General features: G+C 47.5%; 1 protein-coding gene across 2 annotated transcripts in view; it reads left to right on the top strand.

Moving 5' to 3' along the window:
• KCNK1 (potassium two pore domain channel subfamily K member 1) overlaps positions 1-15,140 on the top strand; it is a 46,110-nt gene that overhangs the window by 17,849 nt on the left and 13,121 nt on the right. The window lies entirely within an intron of this gene.

The following is a 15,140-nucleotide window of genomic DNA, read 5'->3' as shown; positions in this document are numbered from 1 at the left end:
GAAGTGCACCACCACGAGTGAACCCTGACGTAAACTGTGGACTCTGGGTGATGACGATGTGTCAGTGCAGGTCATTAGTGGTAGCAGAGGCTCCACTCTGGCGGCGGGCGTGGATCCTGGGGGAGGCTGTCCATGTGTCGGGCGGGAAGTCTGTGGCAACTCTCTGTACTTCCTGCTCGGTTTTGCCATGAACCTAAAACTGCTCTAAAAAACAAAAGTCTTTTTCAAAAATGGAATTCTCATAATAGCTGAAGTAGGTAAATACCTACTTTCATTTTTCAGGAACTACTTTAATTTTCTGTTAATAGCAATAATCAAGTTGTAAATGGAAAAATAATCCTCTTTTCCATATAAATGTTTTACATATATACCTACATGGGCGGGAGTACCCCTGAGGGTGTGTTCACCCTAGCAGAGCTCAATGAATAATGACCCTTAACTGCTGTAAAATAAAAGCCTTATTTAGTGTTCATTCAGGCCACAGAGATCTTCGGAGCTCCCACTGGGAGCCAGCCTCTCCTAGTATTGAAATATAGGAATAAACAGCACATAACAGTCCTTGCCCAGAGGGAATCTGGATTCTGGCTTCTGGATCATCCCGTTTTTGTTGCTTTTCCTACTTTTGAATGGTTGAATAAAAATGGAAAGCTTAAGCCAGTAGAACACCACAGCTGTATATTTTTATTTGAAATTCTGCAGCTTCACATGGGATCCGGTTAATAACATGTTAATGAGCCACCAAGACCAGCAGCTTGGGCTTCTGTTAAAGATTACGCTTTGAATTTGCTCCTGCCAAGGGAAAACCATCCATTCACTCCCTCATTTATTCATTCATACTTGGGGTAAAATACCTTCTGGGCACCTGCCTTGTCCCAGGAGCATTTTTAACTGCTGAGGGATGTCAACGAACAATGTAGACCCAAATTCCTGCCATGGGGTATACATTCTAGAAAAGGAGAATGACAGTAATCAATATAAGTACCTTACAAAATTATAAAATATTTTATATAAAATAAGTGCTAAGGGAAAATAAAATAAAGCAGGGAGGGTGATACAAGGTTTGCACTGAGAGGAGCATTGCTATTTTATATAATGTGCCTTGGTGAGGCTTCTCCGGGGAGGTGACTTTTGAGTAAAGACCAGAAGTTGGTGAGTAAGCCAGCCAAATGGATAATTGAGGAAAGACCGTTCCAGGCAGTAGGGACAGCATGTGCAAAGGCCCTGAGTCGGGACTGAGCCTGTCATTGGGTTGGGAGACTGGTGTGACTGGAGCTGAATAAAAGCAGGATGTAGTAGCAGATGAAACTAGAGATGGGGGGTCACACAGGTAGGATCATACAGGCCATAATTAGGACTTGGGTTTTATCGTGAGAGAGTGAGGCAGGGCATGCTGGAGGATTTGAAGCAGAGGAAAAACACGATCTGACTTGTTTTCCCAGGGTCACTGAGCTGCTGATTGGAGAGCAGAGGCTGGACAGGTCAGGAAGACCAGTTGGTTGACCATCACTCTGATCATCAGGGAGGTTCCAGTGGCCTGGACCCAGGTAGCAGAGGGGGGGGGATGGTGAGAACTGGTCCAATATGGACATCCTTTAATGGCAAAGACATTTGTAGGATTTGCTGGTGGATCGGACGTGGGTAAAAGAGAGCGAACGAGAATAGATCCAGCTTGCAGGGCTTTTGGCTGGAGCCACAGTGAGATGGAGTTGCAGGTGCTGCTGACAGGGGGGATGAACCCAGGTAGAAGTGGGTTGGGAGTTGGTGGAGAAAATCCGGGTCTCCGCTGTGGATGTGTGGTTTAGATGCTCGTGTGACAGCCGAGTGGAGATACTGAGTGGGGGATGGATGTGTGGGTCTGGGCTGTCAACCATTAAGAGGTCATAAAGGAGGAATCAAATGAGAAAGACTCAGAGGTGGCCAGTGGTTTCATAGGAAAACCAGGTGGTTGCCTGGAGGTCAAAGGTCCGTGGTAGAGGTCTTGCACGGAGGTGTGAGCTGGGCTGCTGACAGGTCAGTCAGGTGAAGGCTGAGACTGGCCACTGGATTTAGCAGTGGCCCGGTCAGTGAGTGGGTGGGGGTAAAAGCCCTATCTGAGTAAGATTCAGAAGGAAATGAGAGAGTATCCTTCAGAAGGTGAATGGAGAAATAAACTGTGGAATCTCCAGACAAGGGAACGTCATTCAGTGCTGAAAAGAAATGAGCTAGCAAGCCATGAAAAGACATGGAGAAATCGTAAATCCACCTGGCTAAGTCAAAGAAGCCGATCTGAAAAGGCTACATACTGTAGGATTCCAACGATAGGAAAAAGACAAGATTCTGGAAAAGACAAAACTATGGAGACAGGAAAATGTGGTGGCCAGAGGTTGAGGGTGAGGTGAATAGGTGGGGCACAGGGTTTTAGGGCAGGGAGACACTACTGTATATGATACTGTAATGACGGATCTATGTCATCATACATTTATCCACACCCATAGAATGTACACCACCAAGAGCGCACCCTACGGTGACCTTCACACTGGGCGATAATGACATGTCGATGCAGGTCCATGGGCTGTAACCGAGGCACCACTCTGGTGGGCGACACTCATCATGGGGGAGGCTGTGCTTGCGTGGAGTTGGGAAGTTTATGGGAGCTCTCTGTACCTTCTGCTCAGTTTTGCTGCCAACTGTTCTGCTCTAAAAAGTAAAGTCTATTAACAAGAGAGAGAGAGAGGAGAGGAATTGGAGGTAGGAGGCAGAGACTGGTTTCAAGTTTTGCTCCACAGAGAAGCAGGGAAATGGAGAGTCGCTGGTCAGGGAGTGGAGGCTCAGGGGAAGGGTTAGCTGGTTCATTTAAGATGGGAGAGTAACAGTGTTCGTGGAAAGAAGGTGGAAGTCCTGGGCTGAGTATTTGGTAGCTGAGTGGGGCTCGGACCTCGTGCCTGGCTAGAGAGCTGGCCTCAAGCAGCAGAGAAAGCCTGGCGCTCGTCATTATGGGTGGGGAGCTGTGCGGCTCTGTTCCCGTGGGAAGTCCTTTCTGTTGGCTTCTGTTTTCTCCACGAGATGAAGATGCAAGGAGAATTTGAAACAAAAGGACTTTTGCAAATATTTTCTCCCATCCTGTAGATTGTCGTTTTGTTTTGCTTTGCTTATGGTTTCCTTTGCTGTGCAAAAGCTTGTAAGTTTAATTAGGTCCCATTTGTTAATTTCTCTTGTTATTTCTATTGCCTGGGGAGGCTGCCCTGGGAGAACATTGCTAAGATTTATGTCAGAGAATGTTTCACCTGTGTTTACTTCTTTAAAACCTCACCCATATACTTAACCAGTTTTTCCAGCCCATCTCTGTTTTCACCATTGTTTCTTTCAAGCTAGCCTCTGAAAAGGGTGGTTTATCTTTTCATAAATACAGAGGTACCGAGCTTTCAGAGGGTCCTTTCTGACAGTGGTGTACTTCCCAGGGCTGACCAGTGGTGAGATTGCGCCTGTACAAAACTTGCACAGTGGGAAGTCTGCTTTTTTGGTACATGAAGTGGTTAGAATGTATATTTGTTGGGAAACTCTGGATTAAATGTAAATCCAGCCCAGCCATTTGAGGGGCAAGAAACTGGTTTTACATTTTAAATAGTTCTATTTATTGGGCTGATTAGAAACAACACATAAGGGCTTTAAGACCAGAGGTTCTCCATGTCTATGTGGGAAGAGGGATGTATAGTTTGAATACTAAGTATTATATTTTATATTTATTATTTATCATGCTGTTACTGAGTCTAAGCTTGTACTGCACGACAGGCCAGTAAATCAAGAGATGACTTGTTGGAGAAGGAAATAGTGACTTTATTGGGAGAGCCAGCAGATCCAGAAGATGGTGGACCAGTGTCCCAAAGAACCCTCTTACCTGAGTTAGAATTCAAGCGTCTTACAATAAAAGGGGAGGGTGTGTGGTTGGTTGGTGCGAACTTCTTGGTGTCGGAATCCTTTGCTTTTGCACCTGTCCACCTAGGTCTAGTCATGATGTTACTATAAATCTCCAATAAGGCAAATGTTATCCTCTATCCTGGAACTTTTTATCTCTGTGTGAATGGGAAAGCGTTATACCTTTAAAGGTCAGAGCCCTGAGAATGGACTCTTCTCTGTATTTCAAGCTATAAGCAGCACTCTTAATTTGAAGCAAAAGCAATAGAATACAAAGGTATTTTCAAAGAAACTGATCCAGTACGGAGTCAGATTTGTTCTTCCCTATTACAGTGCAAATTACAGAAATTAATGCTTGAGAGAATGTTCTGGGATGTGGAAAAACATAAAGGGTTATCTTTAACACCCCCTCCCCTGCCAGTTAGCAGCACGACCCCCCAGCCCATGATGGATTTATTTTCCTTGTATTGTTTATCCAAAGGGACATTGATTTTTAAAGTTAGTTAAATACCAGTTTGGATACTCACTCTTTCTGTCTGACATGGCAAAACAAAGCCATATGAGGGTCTGATTTGAGATGCTTAAAAGTGGGGGGGATCCCATGTGCCTCTACTGCCCCTGGCTCTACAGTGTGCCCCCCCCCGAACAGGGAACTCGCTGCCCCTCTTTCAAAGACGTGGGTTAGGAAAAGGAAAAAAAAGGTGACCCTCTTCTCTTTGTGTTTTTATTTAATGATCATTTTCCAAGAAAGAAGTGATCAGGTCAGGAAATGATGGTTTAGCTGAAGTGAGAATGTCTTCTGGGACCGATGGGACTGAAGCCGTGCGGAAGCCATGCGGAAGCTGTGCAGAAGCCAAGCGGAAGGAGCTCGCTGTGCAGCAGCTTTGCAAAGTGCTGACGGGTTTTGGAGGCTGCAGAGCAGCGGGGGCGCGTGGAGCCCGCCAGCCTCCCAGCCTCCTCTCCCACAGGCTCTCCCGCGCTCTTTCTGGCTGAGCCACCTTGTTGGCAGATGCAGGGCGTGGGGACCCAGCTGGTGGGAAGGAAGCAGGTGGTGATGACTCTCCCATCTCTGCGTCCCTGGGCTCCGTGACCGAGTTGAACCACACTCAGCAAAGTGTTAAGTGCCAGGAAGTACTGTTTTTAGAAAGGGAGGAATTCACGTGATTCTGCCAAGCAGCGTGTCCTTCGTGCACCTGGCTCTGCAGGGTAGCGTGCGTATCCACAGATCCTGCTCCCTGAGGTCACTGCCCACTCACTGTCTGGGAAAATAACACGTAAGCCCAAGGATGGTTAGTTTCCTCTGAACAAAGTCTTCAGAAAGCCCCCACTTCGTGTTTCGGCACCGACCTCCTATTCAGGAGGTGAGGTCTGAGGGGCGTGGGGACAGGGTGGAGAGACGAAAGGGAGCAGCGCGTGTGAAGTCACACAACTGTGAAGAGCAGAGGGTGTTCTGAGAACATCTCCGGGTTCATTCTGATGCAGCCCTGAGCAGGCAGTGAGGCTGCACAGATGGACACCAAGAGCTCACCGGGGAGCAGGGGTGGTCTGAGTTTTAACCTTGTGCAGCCCGGGATGGGCACAGTGGGAGAAGAGCTGGTCCAGGCTCTGTGTTCAGAGGAGGGACAGTAAAATCCTCAACTGTGACACTGCAGTGGAGAGAAAAAAAGGGATGAGTCGGGGAAATTCTCCCAGAGTCAGGGGCCCTCGGCGTGCACTTGCGTGTGAGTCAGGCATCACTCTGCGGCAGCGGGTGGGTGGACGGCAGGTGGAGCCCGTCTCCAAGCTGGCAGGGGGGGCTGAGCTCGCTAGTTCATTTGTAGATTTGTGGGGTCAGAGGTCGCGATGGCACGTTCGTCCCCCAGGTGGTTGGGAATGGAGGGCTGGGTTGGATGAGAGACATGGGGGTTTGGGGTGTCATGTGTGTGGCAGTGAGAGCCTGGAGGTACTAGTTGAAATCAAATGTCTGGGTGGGAGTTCCGGGGTGAGCGGGTGGCCCACTCGCTGTCATTCACTGGACACTGACCAGAATTCATGTCCATACGTGAATTTGTGGTTCTACACGCCCCTCAAAGGTTTTCTCTGATGAGCTCCCCATGAGAGTGAGCACTCTCCCCGGAGTGAGCCCCTTTTAAACACTGCACTTCGTCCCCGGCTCTGCTTCTCTTCCTGATCGAGCCCTCAGACTCCGGTCCCCGCTGTTCCTGTTTACAGAAGTCAGAAGGGGTGGCACGGAGACCTTCTTAACTGGGTGCGGGATGCCCGTGGGGTCTTAGACCAGGTTGGCTGGAACAGCCATGACTGCTCCCCACCCCCTCCCCACTGCCTTTTGTGAAGTGGCCGAATCTCCAGAGCCAGCATCGTCTGAGTCCGCCTTGTCCCCCCAAGCCACGCTCAGGTAGAATATTTAGAAGGTGGAGGAGACAGAAATCAACTGTGCCGCCCCAATTCCAAAAGAGCTTTTGTAGTTCTCATGTCTTTACAATAAAACTGCCACCCATCTCAGGGGCTTTCATGGTGCTTCTCAAACAGATACTCAACTAATTCACGTAGGCAATGGGGAATGTTTATTAAGCTCACCCTACTGGCCAAGCGGCCCCCCTGGGCACTTAGGCATAGAACAGTAGACAAGACATTTTTGTTGGTACGTAACTAAGTAAGCTGGTGGTCGGTGCCACACGAAACTGAAACAGGGTCATGGCTTCAGGGTGATGGGACCGCTTTAGAGAGGGAGACCTGGAACGTTCTCCGAGGCAGTAACATTGGTCTGGGTCCTGAATGAAGAAAAGAAGCCGCTCCTTTTTGGAGCTTGGACTTCCTGAAGAGTAGGCAAAAGGCTGGTGTATCCAGAGGGTAAGTTGGGGGGAATAAAAGGAGGAAATTTGGTCAGAGAATCCTACAGAGCCCTTTAGGCCACAGCAAGGAATTTAAAATTGCATTCTATTTCCAATCCCTGCAGTAAAAATTCGCTGGAGGATTTTAATCTAAGGAGTGATGTAATAAGATTTTCATTATGAAAAGGTAACCCTGCCCTGCACAAGGTCCTGGGTTCAACTGAAGTGGGTTGAATGGTGGCCGCCAATTTAGGTTCCTGCCCTAATCCTGGAACCTGTAAATGTGACCTAATTTGGAAAGAGGGTCCTTGCAGGTGTAGCTGAGGGAAAGATCTCGAGATGACATCATCTGGGTTATCTGAGTGGTCCCTACATGTGTGCAGCCCAGCCGCCATCTTGGATTCAGACTTATGGCCCCAAGAACTGTGAGATGATACATTTCTGCTGTTTTAAGCCACCAGGTAGGTGGGGATTTGTTAAGGCGGCTCCAGGAGACTCAGCCCTAGACTTGGCCTACGTTAGGGTCCGGAGGAGTGGAATTGTGGGGAGAAGTGGGAGGCTGTTACAGTAATCCAGGAGAAAAACCGCATGGCTTGGATCAACAGCAGTGAGAATGATGAGAAGTGCTCTGACTTAGAATTTCTTTTGGAAGTAGACCGAGGAGGATTTCCTGATAGATGAGATGCTGGGGACAAGGGAAAGAGGAATTTTTAAAAATCTCCTTGGTATTTGTTCTGAAGAGCTAACCAGATGCCAGCACTGTTACCTGAAATGAGGGAGGCCAGGAGCGGGGCAACTCTGGGCTGAGGTGGTCAGGGTGAGTGGTGATGGTGGGGGCCTGAGTGTGACACAATCGAGAAATCTTTTGTGGACCTATTCATTTGGAGACGCCTGTATCACATCCAAGATGGGATTTTGAGTAGAATGTTAGGCATGGATGGATTTAAAGGTCAGAAAAGCAGTGAGGGCAAGTAACTTTGGAAGCCATGACTATAGCATAGATCACTGGTTCTTAATCCTAGGTGTACGCTGGAGTCTCTTGGGGAGCTTAAAAAATCTGTACCAATATGTGCACTCCATCCCAGACCCACTGAAGGGAACTCGCTAAGGTATTTAAGAGCTTCGCAGGTGTGTCTAACATGCAGCCAGGTTGAAGAACCACGGGTGTAAAGCTGGTACTTAACGCCTTGAAGGAGGAGGGTATAGCTTAGTGGTAGAGTGCATGCTTAGCATGCACAAGGTCCTGGGTTCAATCCCCAGTCCCTCTAGTTTAAAAAAAAAAAAAAAAGCCTTGAGTCTGGATAAGATCATCCAGGACAGGGCTGCCTGAAAGATAAGATGCTGCTGACAGATCACAGGCAGAGGGACTCTGATCCCTGTGGGAGTGTGGGGTTGGCAGTGAGTGTAGACGGAGCGGAGCGTGAGGGCAGAGTCCTGGAGGACTCTGGTATGGTGAGCACAGCAAGGAGCAAGGACCAGCGAGGGGCACTGGGACATCGGATGAGAGGGGCGGGGCCGAAGCCAAGGGAAGAAAGTGTTTCAAGAGGGAGGGGGAGTCAGCTTGGGCAAGTGGCGCTTAGCTGCTGAGAAATGTGAGGATAGCTCTCCTGAGGGGGTTTCACGAGATGGAAGGCAGCCCTGTGTCAACAGAGTGGTTTGGGTGGATTAAACCAGTGGAAGAAAGTGCATTTGGGTCAAACCTGGAGCAGTGAGGGAGGCTTCTGATTGGCACACTGCTCAGCCTTCCCCTCTTAGAAGCTGGCGTATCTGTGAGCTAGAAAATTCTACTTGAAGTGACTTTATTGAGCGCGATATTTCATCTTTGGGGATGTGGTACCTGACTCCCGTTGTTAATGTGTCAGCTTTACGAATGGGATGTCATGTGCGCCCCTATTCCGTTCATGTAAATCTGTTTCTTTCCAGTCTGACTTTGCCACAGACAGATCTTCTCCCTGGGTAGGTGCAACTGGCGGGCTTTGCCTGGTTTCTCTTTTTTTTTTTTTTTTGAGAGGGGGATTAGGTTTATTTATTTTTTAAATTTATTTTAATAGAAGTACCAAGGATTGAACCCAGGACCTCGTGTATGCTAGGCATGCACCCTACCACTGAGCTGTAGCCTCCCCACTGCCTGGTTTCTCTTGAGCAAGGTGATTCTCCCTTAACGACTCACACCACAGCTGCTTCAGACCCAGATGTAAATATAGGGCTGTCAGCCCTTACTGCCTGGACCACAGACAGGGCTCAGCAAAGGTCAGATGAAATGTAGGGCTAAAATAAGCCTAAGGCAGACCCAGCTGCCCCGGGGAGAGCCAGGTGCACATCTGGAAGTCCCTTGGGAGGAGGGCACCCCAGCCACCCTGGTGGATGGCAGTACTTGGCCCTTTCCACGTTACCCCACCACCCTCACCACCCTCCCTCTCCCGTTCTGCCACTTGCCATGATGCTGAGCAGTGAGGGGGGTGGGTTGCCTCGCCTTTGAGTTTTGGCTACAAATCCTCAGTTCCGCTCTAGCCCCCAGCCCTCAAAGAATCCTGTATAACCCTGGGAGCTTCACAGGATGATGCAGTCAAGTTCAGCATGTGGGCGCAGACTGCAGTTCCCACAGCCTTGGAGAAATAGCGTTTTCCGGAACACTGCTTATCAGTGACGGGTTGGCAAGACCAGGAGATGCTCCCTCAGCTGCACCCCCTCCAGCCTGGCAGATGGACCTGAGGCTCGTGTCCCACGTACGAGAGCAGACAGCTGGTGTGCACCAACCTGCCGGAAACTCTCCTGAGGAAGCCCCAGAATTTATCCTCCTCCCACCTTCAACCAGTTGGCCCCTGCACACTGGAGCTGCCCATAGCCTGGGAGTTTGTGCCCTCAGAGAACAATTTGAAGTGTTAACCCATCTGTCCAAGGAGATTATGGAACTGTTACAGATTTGGAGGGATTTAAATTAAGGAAGCACATTTGACTGTACCGTAATGTTTGTAGGTGCCGCACCTCGGGGTCATAATTTATCGTCTGTTTATGTGCGAACTCCCAGCACCGTCCACACAAACACAGGATTTTAAGGAGTAAAGAAGAATCTTAGAACTTCCTCCTAGAGGTTATCTAGATGAAAAACTGTCTTCTTACACCCTCATTTCGAAGCCTTCAGCTTTAGATGTGTTATTCTAGCTTATTTTCAAATATGTACAGAATTAGAGCTGCATAATGAACCTTCCATGTGCCCACAAGCCAGCTGTCAGCACTCTGAATCTTCCCACCCGCGTAACATCCATCCCACGCACCTCTCAACCTGCTTTTCAGTTTTTCCTGGCATATTGTGTGAGTAAATTTTTTGCCAGGCGATGCTGTGGTGACGTGGCCCCAATCTCAGTGGCTTCCAGTAACAAAGGCACGTGTCCTTTGTGGGTCCACGTGGCTCTGCTCTTCACTGGCTTTGCTCCGGGGCCAAGGCAGGAAGACAAGCCCCTCCTGGAAGACCTGCTCCTGGTTGTCCGTGAGGGAGACCCTCCACCGATCTGGCCGTGAGTCAGAGCCCAGAGAAGTGACATTTCCTCGAAGGAAGAGTCAGTCCCATTGTAAGACCGTCTGAGAAGCAAAGAAGTGTTGTATTTTCCCACAGAGGTAGTGTGATAGCTTCCTGTCCATTAACGTGTACTCCAGGGGCAGGGAGGCAATGTTCGGAGTTCCCTCATTAGGGATGTGTCCTCCAGGGGAAGTAATTAGCATTTAAAAGACCTTAGTCTGGAATCCTCTCTCCTAAGGATGGCTCAACCAGGGCCTAAATAGCTAGACAGTCCCTTAGGTCGCATAAGCCCTAGGAGTAATTTGCCTGGGTGAGGTGGGTGGTTTCCAGGTTACGTAGATTGACTCGAGATGTTTTTCCTCTACTTTTGCCTGAAGGGGTATCAGATCTTTTGAACCCAGCAGATGGAGGTCGTTCAGTGTGGTCTCCCAGCTCTGGGACTCCATCCGGTTCAGGGAATGCTCTGTCCCCTCACGGGGGATCCTGAGGGTTCTGTCACCTGATTTAACCAGGAGGTGGTTGAAATCTGGCTTCTTGAACAGTGTTGTATCTGCCCCCACCAAACCTTTCCAGTGACCGCTGGTCCCTGCACCTAAAGGAGAGAGAATTGAACTGCCCAGAGCTCACAGCTGCTGGTGGGACTAGTTTGTGCCTCTTTTCATTGTCACACACCACCTAGCAGAGATGTTTCACGGGAGGGGTGGGCTACAGTTCTCCCCTACCTTCAACCCTCGGGCTCCACTGGGGTGTCCCCGTAAGAATGTGGCTGTAGTGAATGGCCGCCCTATTAGGTCAGTTTACAATGAAGGGAGTGAGAAGTTGACAGGGAGCCTTTGGATTTTTCCATTGGGGTTGGGGGCACATTAATGTTCTCCCAAAGGACAGAGAGGCCACAAGGTTCCTGTACGTCAGGTTGTTCCCCTCAGTGTGTTGTCAGGTCTCTAATTGTTACCAGGAACTGCTCTGACCACCAGTGTGGATGGAAGAGGACATCTTGCAGGACGGAGGGAAAATTCACATGTGTGCAGAGGACAGAGGAGTGAATACAGACAACCTCTAACTCGTGTGCCCAGTGGCCAGTCCGAGAGAGCGTGCATAGTGTCGATCATTCAACTAGTTAATCCCTTTCAGCGTCAACAGAAGAGTTTACTTTTCTCTGCTTCCTGTGTGCGAGCATCGGATTTATTTACCTAGATGATAAATTTATGTAATCCTCATTAACACCTACAAGAAGTAGGAAGTATTATTCATACTTGACAAATGAGGGAACTAAGTCATAAAATCTGAATTAGGAAGTCAGATTCCTCAGTCCGTTCCCTGAATCACCGCCTTCAGTTTACAAATGTGATACTGCAAAGGACTGTTTTTGTTTGCACCTTCCTTCCCTGTGTTCTTGATGTTCAAGAGCCTCAAAGTCTTTAAAGTCTAATGGAAAAGGGGGAAAAAAGGTTTACTTGATTCCAGGAACCTCTGCCTTTATTTTTATTTTTATTTTTTTTTCTTTTTATTGAAGTGTGTCAGTTACAATGTGTCAATTTCTGGTGTACAGCACAATGTCCCAGTCATGCATATACATATATTCATTTTCATATTCTTTTTCAGTAAAGGTTATTACACGATATTGACTATAGTTCCCTGTGCTATACAGAAGAAACTTGTTTTTTTTTAAATCTATTTATATATATATAGTGGCTAATATTTTTATATATAGTGGCAAACCTCAAACTCCTAAATTTATCCCTTCCTACCCACTTACCCCCTGGTAACCATAAGATTGTTTACTATGTCTGTGAGTGTTTCTGTTTTGTAGATGAGTTCATTAGTGTCCTCTTTTTTTCTTTTTTTTTTAGATGACACATATGAGTGATATCATATGGTATCTTTCTCTCTCTTTCTGGCTGACTTCACTTAGAATGACCATCTCTAGGCCCATCCATGTTGCTGCAAATGGCATTATTTTATTTTTAATGGCTGAGTAGTATTCCATTGTATAAATAATACCACAACTTCTTTATCCAGTCATTTGTCAGTGGACATTTAGGTTGTTTCCATGTCTTGGCTATTGTATATAGTGCTGCTATGAACATTGGGGTGCATATATCTTTTCGAATTAAGAGTTCCCTCCAGATATGTGCCCAGGAGTAGGATTGCTGGATCATATGGTAAGTCTATTTTTAGTTTTTTGAGGAATCTTCACACTGTTTTCCATAATGACTGCACCAAACTACATTCCCACCAGCAGTGTAGGAGGGTTCCCTTTTCTCCACACCCTCTCCAGCATTTATCATCTGTGGGCTTTTGAATGATGGCCATTCTGACTGGTGTGAGTTGATACCTCATTGTAGTTTTGATTTGCATTTCTCTGATAATTAGCTATATTGAGCATTTTTTCATGTGCCTAATGGCCATTCATGTGCCTTCTTTGGAGAATTGCTTGTTTAGGTCTTAGGCCCGTTTTTGGATTGGATTGTTTGCTTTTTTGTTATTAAGTCGTATGAGCTGCTTATATGTTCTGGAAATTAAGCCTTTGTCAGTCGCATCATTTACAAATATTTTTCTCCCATAGGTTGTTTTGTTTTGCTTATGGTTACCTTTGCTGTGCAAAAGCTTATAAGTTTATTTAGGTCCCATTTGTTAATTTTTGCTTAATTATTTCTATTGCCTGGGTAGACTCCCCTAGGAGAACACTGCTGAGATTTATGTCAGAAAATGTTTTGCCTGTGTTTTCTTCTAGGAGGTTTATTGCATTTGGTCTTACATTTAAGTCTTTAAGCCATTTGGAGTTTAATTTTGTGTATGGTGGGAGGGAGTATTCTAACTTCATTGATTTACATGCTGTCCAGTTTTCCCAACACCACTTGCTGAAGAGATTGTCTTTTCTCCACTATATATTGTTGCCTCCTTTGTTGAAGATTGACTATAAGTCTGTGGGTAGGAACCTCTGCCTTTAAGGTGTAGAGATTTTCCCCACCAGGTGAAGTGGACACCTGTGTTTTCCTGCCAGAGTCATCAGAAGCCTTGGGACATCACCGCTTTGAGTCTCTGGGCAGAAAAGGGTGGTTCGATTCAGCATGTCCAGGGCTCCCTCACCCCTTTCCACCATATAGGAGTTTAAGACCACTTCTAGTCTGGAGTTAAGCTTTGGGCCAAGCGAGAACTATGTCGATTATCTGCAGGGCTAGGGTTTGGAAATTCAGGGTCCAGTCAATGGTGTGTCTTCGCCTTGCTATCCAGCATTTTCCTGGTTATCTTTCAAGCCCGTCTTCCATGGGCAAAGTGCCCACTGTTCCCAGTGAAGAGAAATCCTGAAGTCCCAAGTTGTCTGCACAGCATCTGCGCGTGGGGAGAAATGCCTACAGCATGAATTTGAAAACTCTGCTCCAAAAGTACCTTACCCGGGAGCCTTCACAGCCGAGTAACTTTTCAACCTCAGGAAGTGACGGCCGCAGGAAAATTATGTCAGACCTGAAGGCAAACCCAAGGGAAGAGGCAGGTGGAGGAAATCCCACTCAGGTTTAATAGATCAGAAAGCCTCATTTAAAATATTGGCGCTTTAGGACGAACCCGACGGTTCTGTTGCTTTCTTTAGTTTTTCTCCACACTGTTGTCCTGTTGGCAGAACTTTCTAAGGAAATGGCCAGAAATGAGTGAGAGAGGAAAACCAAAATAAATACTAAAAAAGGCAGGCTTGAATATAACGTGTGATTCTGCAGCTGTAGGGCTTTCCACGTGCATCAGGCTTCGCAGGTCAGGATTCTAACTCTTCCTGTCAAATGTCCCGGGGGTGGAAGGGTGGATGTGTGTGTGACCAGGCCTGTGCAGGTGTGCCCACCCCTACACAAGGGGGTGCTGCAAAGGGCACGGCGGTAGCGCCTGGTGTGACAGTTCCCAGGCACTCGTGGGTAGCGCCTCCTTTACAGCAGGCTGTGATGCCTGCAAGACATTGACGTGGATTGCATTCACCATGAGGTCATATAAACCCTCTGACCTCGTGGAACTGGGACCGGGAGACCAAGGATGACCTTAACATTTCATCTAGGGTAGCTCAAAAGTGGACAGCAGAAGTGGTAAGAAATCCTGGGAAGTAACCCCCACGCAAAGGCAACAGCCAGTACAAACAGGCTGGGCCGAGTGGATGTCCTGGGTCCAGCAAAGGATCAGGACAAGCCAGTGTGCCGCCCAGGCCTCCTAGCCCTCACTAGGGCGCCGGATCCACAGGGCAGGGTGATTTTCTGGGAGCTCCCAGAGTGGGTTAGCCAGGCCCTGTGGTCACTGCCTTAGGTCAGATCTATTTCAGAGGATTTCTCCAGCTTTTATTTCCCACATAGTCAGCCATCACCCCTCCTCATCACAGCCCCTCTGGCCTGACTTACAAGATGGGGAAGCACATGGTTCAGAATCTGCCTCCCTCATGTGCTTGCTGTTAGAGTTTCTGTGAAGGATGTAATTGCAGAGTCTCTTTTTTCTGTAAAATACGGACTTTCGTGCCTATCTCAGAGGGCTGATGGAAGGTTAAAGGAGATGATGCTTTTAGAGCATACGCCTGGGTCATAACATACCGAACGCTTTCCACTGACTTTCTCTTTGGAATGCTCCTCCCAGGTCTGCAGGGGAACCAGGAGTTAACCAACAACAAAATTTGTATCTTGTTTTAGATTTCACATGTAAGTGATATCATATGACATCTGTCTTTCTCTGACTTCCTGCCCTTAGTGTGTTCATCTCTAGGTCCATCCATGTTGATTGCACATGGCGTGATTTCATTCTTTGTATGCTGTACACTGGAAACTAACATTGTAAATCAACTGCAGTTCTATACAAAAATCAAATAAAATTAAATTTAAAAAAGAGTTAACCACTAACAAACATGAGGATGTTTTAAAGGTTCTAGGAACTGGAAG

This window comes from Camelus bactrianus, chromosome 11, assembly GCF_048773025.1.
Source record: "Camelus bactrianus isolate YW-2024 breed Bactrian camel chromosome 11, ASM4877302v1, whole genome shotgun sequence".
Classification (NCBI taxonomy): Eukaryota; Metazoa; Chordata; class Mammalia; order Artiodactyla; family Camelidae; genus Camelus; species Camelus bactrianus.
This window is presented reverse-complemented; position numbering and strand designations above follow the sequence as displayed.